Source organism: Nerophis lumbriciformis, linkage group LG22 (assembly GCF_033978685.3).
Source record: "Nerophis lumbriciformis linkage group LG22, RoL_Nlum_v2.1, whole genome shotgun sequence".
Classification (NCBI taxonomy): domain Eukaryota; kingdom Metazoa; phylum Chordata; class Actinopteri; order Syngnathiformes; family Syngnathidae; genus Nerophis; species Nerophis lumbriciformis.
In genome coordinates this window covers 13,929,860-13,936,893 of record NC_084569.2, presented here as the reverse complement: position 1 = coordinate 13,936,893, position 7,034 = coordinate 13,929,860, and positions in this window count along the sequence as shown.

Here is a 7,034-nt window from a genome sequence, read left to right as displayed (position 1 = left end):
ATGTAATGATAAGTGTGACCAATAGATGGCAGTCAGACATAAAAGATACGTGGTAAGAGGTATGATGGCAATATGACTCAAGTAAACACCAACATTTTATATGTTCCATTGAAAATATAGAACATTACGAGGCCAGGGTGTACCCCGCCTTGCACCCGATTGTAGCTGAGATAGGCTCCAGCGCCCCCCGCGACCCCGAAGGGAATAAGCGGTAGAAAATGGATGGATGGATGGACGAGGCGCTCAAAAATCTATTAACACGTTTTAGTACGACTTTGGTAAGCTATCAAGCCGTTCCGCTTGATGGATTGTCGGCGCATTAAACATACGAGTATAATTATGGTGTATATATAAGGTAAAACACATTATCTGGCGTTTTGTTTCGCAATATTATGCAAAAGCAACTTTTCTTACCTTCTGGTACCTGCTGATCTGTATTTGGGATCTGCATAAATCCTGAAAAATTGCGCAAGTCGGCCTTTGTTGTCCGTACCGACGACGTAGTCGTTGGGCTTCTTATTTTTCTCTATCTTCTTGTTATGTGACATTCATAACATTTCTAATATAAAGTAGTGTAAAGTTCTTACTTATATCTGTCAGTAAACTCGCCATGAAAGCGCTAAAACATACCGGTGCAGTGAGTTTACATTATTCACCCAAGGAACTTTAGTTATTAGAGTTCCGGTCGGACGGTTTTTCACGGGACACATTTCTGTTGTTGTTTCCGGATGAAGAGATGCTGCTCCGTTATTGATTTAAGTAAAAGTCTGAATGTCATTAAAACAGTTAGCTCCGTCTTTTGGCACTTTTTCCACCCCCGTCCTTGCACGCTACACCGCTACAACAAGAGAAGACGCTGCCGAAGTTGAGCCACGTAAATAAGACCGCCCACAAAACGGTGCATCCGGAAGCGACTGTCAGAAAGCGGCTTGAATATGATCTGTAAAACATCATCTATGCAACATTTTGACCAAAGAACCACCATTACATGTTATGTAGACCACAAGGAAGTGTTTTACCTTTAGAAAAAAAGGAATAATAATATTACTCCTTTTAATGCGCCCTATAATCCGGTGCGCCTATTATATGATGGTCGTTAATGACTACAACTACTGCTGGCTACTAACGTCTTTGTTTAATCAAAGCCAGAACACAGCTTCTGTGGCCCTTCTTTTATATTTTTTGACACCCACCTTTATATGCCCTTTGTTAATTCTCTGCAGTGGTCCTAGGATTGTTATTCCTGTTTTACACGTTATTCCTGCTTACATGTTTCCCTGTCGCAATTCCACAGGAATAACATGTAAAACAGGACGAACAATCCTGCTTTGTTTCAACAATCGTGTATTCATAACACTGCTGACAGGTTCCTGTGGCCCACCAATTCGGTATTTCACCCATGACACTGTGAAACAATGATGCAGCAGCTTGAAAGAAAAAAAAGAAAACAATATATATATATATATATATATATATGTATATATATATATATATATATATATATATATATATATATATTTATTTATATACACTTTATTTTCCACACTATAAGACGCACCGTGTTATAAGGCGCACCTTCAATGAATGGCCTATTTTAAAACTTTGTTCATATATAAGGCGCACCGCATTATAAGGCGTACCACATTATAAGGCGCGTAGAATAGACGCTACAGTAGAGGCTGTAGTTGCGAGACCTGTTGTGGCTCAATATTGGTCCATATATAAGGCGCACCGGATTATAAGGCGCACTGTCAGCTTTTGAGAAAATTGGAGGTTTTCAGGTGCGCCTTATAGTGCGGAAAATACGGTATATATATTCGTTAGGTCAGGAAAAAAAACACAGAGGCTATTTCATCCCTACAAGCCTACAGATCATCTTCAAGCCGCTATTTCGTCCCGAGTTTATATTTATATATATATATATATATATATATATATATATATATATATATATATATATATATATATATATATATATATACATATATATATATATATATATATATATATATATATATATATATATATATATATATATACATATATCCCTGCGATGAGGTGGCGACTTGTCCAGGGTGTACGACGCCTTCCGCCCGATTGAAGCTGAGATAGGCTCCAGCGCCCCCCGCGATCCCGAAGGGAATAAGCGGTAGAAATGGATGGATGGATATAGACATATATATATATATATATATATGTATATATATATATATATATATATATATACCTTATTTTCCGCACTATAAGGCGCACCGTATTATAAGGCGCGCCTTCAATGAATGGCCTATTTTAAAACTTTGTTCATATATAAGGCGCACCGCATTATAAGGCGCACCACATTATAAGGCGCATAGAATAGACGCTACAGTAGAGGCTGTAGTTGCGAGACCTGTTCAATATTGGTCCATATATAAAGCGCACCGGATTATAAGGCACACTGTCAGCTTTTGAGAAAATTTGAGGTTTTCAGGTGCGCCTTATAGTGCGGAAAATAGGGTTTATATATTCGTTAGGTCAGGAAAAAAAACACAGAGGCTATTTCATCCCAAAAAGCCTACAGATCATCTTCAAGCAGCTATTTCGTCCCGAGTTTATATATATATATATATATATATATATATATATATATATATATATATATATATATATATATATATATATATATATATATATATATACATCAGTGACGTGCGGTGAGGTTGATGGCTGGTGAGGCACTGACTTCATCACAGTCAGATTTACAAACATATGAACCCTAAAGAGTATCTTATTCACCATTTGATTGGCAGCAGTTAACGGGTTATGTTTAAAAGCTCATACCAGCATTCTTCCCTGCTTGGCACTCAGCATCAAGGGTTGGAATTGGGGGTTAAATCACCAAAAATGATTCCCGGGCACGGCACCGCTGCTGCCCACTGCTCCCCTCACCTCCCAGGGGGTGATCAAGGGGATGGGTCAAATTCAGAGGACAAATTTCACCACAACTAGTGTGTGTGTGACAATCATTGGTACTTTAACTTAACTTTAACTTTACACATACAAACTGTAGCACACAAAAAAGCACATTTAATAAAAAAAACGTTATTATGGTCTTACCTTTACTTATAAATGAAGTCCACAACTAAAGCCCTCACTTAAACTTTCCACGTGCAAGATTGAATCTATTTAAAAAAGTGTAACCGAGGGTTTATAAATGTCGCCTATACTGTATGAAACTACAAAATAACAAACACGGCGGCTCCAGTTTACACGAGGACCACTTTATTTACCTTCTTTCAAAAACCTCCGCAACGTGTCGTCACTTCCGCTCTTAGCGCCTTCAAAATAAGAGCTCAAGGCATATACTGTATAACAGCGCATAACAGGAACTTAACATCACAAAGAGGAAAGCCCATGAAAATAGGTTACAAAAGTTATTTAATAAGAAGCCAAAAAGTGCAAAAACAATAATGTTCGTGTTGGAGGAGTTGTGAATTAGGTACACCTGCAGTCTGCAGGTGTACCTAATGTTGTGGCCCTGCAGTCATTCACAACTCCTCCAACACGAACATTATTGTTTTTGCACTTTTTGGCTTCTTATGAAATAACTTTTTTAAATAGATTCAATCTTGCACGTGGAAAGTTTAAGTGTGGGCTTTAGTTGATATAACACTCCCGTCAGGGGTTGCCGTGCATTCTACGGCGGGGGTGCAGGAGGCGAGCCTCAGCCAGTGCGTCTTTTGCAGCCGTTTTATGATCGCTCAGCACAAGAAATACTTTACACACATACAGTTGTTGACAAAATACCCTGTACATTATATACCTCAGCTAACTAAACTCTGGAAATGTATAATATAGTTCATATAGCAATACGGTCTCACTGCACAGCAGACCAGCAGTTAGCCGAGTCCGCAATCCATGGTGAAGCACAATTGAGTGACGTGCCTCAACTGGCTGCTGTTCACCGCACCGTCTCTTCTCAGTATTTGAACGGCAAATGTGAAAATTCAGCGATTTTAAATAAAAATAATCTAAAACGGGTGAAGTCAAATGGAAAATAACTTTATAGTATAATCACTGGATACATATAACAATTTAATTAAAAAAAAAATTTTTTACATTTGTTTTCTTTCCATGATGGCAGGTGAGGCCCCGCAAGTCACTGATATATATATATATATATATATGTATATATGTGTGTGTGTGTGTGTGTGTGTGTGTGTGTGTGTGTGTGTGCACTGCGGGTGTGTACTGTAACACATTGTGTAAGTAGGATCAAGACATATACTGTATTAAGAAAAATCAATATTAAAGCTGAATATCAAAATCGTCTCTGCATTTTTTTGATTTTTTTTTTTTAGTATGGAGCCATTGGTGGTAAAAGTTTGGAAACCCCTGACCTCTAACATGCAGTGTTTAGGAGGAGTATTTTGATATTTTTAAATTTGGATTGGAAAAATTATATTTTACTTATAATAACAAGACTTTGTGTTTTAGTTTGTTGTCATTAGGTATTAATATTAAAGCTCTGCTTTTTTCATTAAATATGCCTTTAGTGTACATTTTTGCTTGTTATATATTTTTGTTTAAGGTTCATTCATTAATTTTTTTTAAATTATTTATCTCCTTTATTGATGAGCATTTTTTGATAAATGGACAATTAAACTTTAACAACTAAACACATATTTACACACCTATGCTTGAGAAGGAACAGGATGAAGAAAATCTTATATTTCCTGCCCACTTCAACATAGTAAGTAGTCTTACTTAATGGATAGCCCAGATTCCCAAGCATACAAACCAAACAAACACGTCCAAATATAAAGAAAACCAACAAAAGACACACAAAAAAAAAAACAAGTGCAAAACTTCATGAAGTACAAACCGAACAAAAAAAGTAATATACCGTATTTTTCGGATATATCGCACCTGCCGAAAATGCGTAATGAAGAAGGAAAAAACATCTCACTGGAGCCAAACTATGAAAAAAACTGCGACTTATAGTCCGAAAAATACGGTACACCTCACGGGAGGATACAAAACAAATATGTTGATTGGCAACACTAAAATTGGCCCTGGTGTGTGAATGTGAGTGTGAATGTTGTCCCTGCGATGAGGTGGTGACTTGGTGTACGCCGCCTTCCGCCTGAATGCATCTGGGGTAGGCTCCAGCAACCCCGTGACCCCGAGAGGGACAAGCGGTAAAAAATGAATGGATGAATATTTTTGTTTAATTGAGGTAGGCTCCAGCGCCCCCCCCCCCCCCCCGGATGGATGAATGTGGGCCATTAAAACTAAAGTAGCAGATCCCAAATGGCCAGACAGCTGCACTTTAAGAAACTCTGCCTTATACGAACTACACACCCCGTTTCCATATGAGTTGGGAAATTATGTTAGATGTAAATATAAACGGAATACAATGATTTGCAAATCATTTTCAACCCATATTCAGTTGAATATGCTACAAAGACAACATATTTGATGTTCAAACTGATAAACACGTGACAAAGAAGTTGGGAAAGGTGGCAATACATACTGATAAAGTTGAGGAATGCTCATCAAACACTTATTTGGAACATCCCACAGGTGAGCAGGCAAATTGGGAACAGGTGGGTGCCATGATTGGGTATAAAAGTAGATTCCATGAAATGCTCAGTCATTCACAAACAAGGATGGGGCGAGGGTCACCACTTTGTCAACAAATGTGTGAGCAAATTGTTGAACAGTTTAAGAAAAACCTTTCTCAACCAGCTATTGCAAGGAATTTAGGGACTTCACCACCTACGGTCCGTAATATCATCAAAGGGTTCAGAGAATCTGGAGAAATCACTGCACGTAAGCAGCTAAGCCCGTGATCTTCCATCCCTCAGGCTGTACTGCATCAACAAGCGACATCAGTGTGTAAAGGATATCACCACATGGGCTCAGGAACACTTCAGAAACCCACTGTCAGTAACTACAGTTAGTCGCTACATCTGTAAGTGCAAGTTAAATCTCTACTATGCAAGGCGAAAAACGTTTACCAACAACACCCAGAAACGCCGTCGGCTTCGCTGGGCCTGAGCTCATCTAAGATGGACTGATACAAAGTGGAAAAGTGTTCTGTGGTCTGACGAGTCCACATTTCAAATTGTTTTTGGAAACTGTGGACGTCGCGTCCTCCGGACCAAAGAGGAAAAGAACCATCCGGATTGTTATAGGCGCAAAGTTGAAAAGCCAGCATGTGTGATGGTATGGGGGTGTATTAGTGCCCAAGACATGGGTAACTTACACATCTGTGAAGGCACCATTAATGCTGAAAGGTACATACAGGTTTTGGAGCAACATATGTTGCCATCCAAGCAACGTTACCATGGACGCCCCTGCTTATTTCAGCAAGACAATGCCAAGCCACGTGTTACATCAACGTGACTTCATAGTAAAAGAGTGCGGGTACTAGACTGGCTTGCCTGTAGTCCAGACCTGTCTCCCATTGAAAATGTGTGGTGCATTTTGAAGCCTAAAATACCACAACGGAGACCCCCGGACTGTTGAACAACTTAAGCTGTACATCAAGCAAGAATGGGAAAGAATTCCACCTGAGAAGCTTAAAAAATGTGTCTCCTCAGTTCCCAAATGTTTACTGAGTGTTGTTAAAAGAAAAGGTGATGTAACACAGTGGTGAACATGCCCTTTCCCAACTACTTTGGCACGTGTTGCAGCCATGAAATTCTAAGTTAATTATTATTTGCAAAAAAAAAATAAAGTTTATGAGTTTGAACATCAAATATCTTGTCTTTGTAGTGCTTTCAATTGAATATGGGTTGAAAATGATTTGCAAATCATTGTATTCCGTTTATATTTACATCTAACACAATTTCCCAACTCATATGGAAACGGGTTTGTAAGTTAACAAGTAAGATAAGATTTAGTAGTGACATTTTTTGGGGGGGAAATTCTAAAAACATGTTTAATTGTTATATATACATTAATTCAGAAGTAGGGGAAACATGTAGAGAATCCATACACTGCACTTTGGTCAAGTAGTACAGAGTGACTACATTGTGTTGATCACC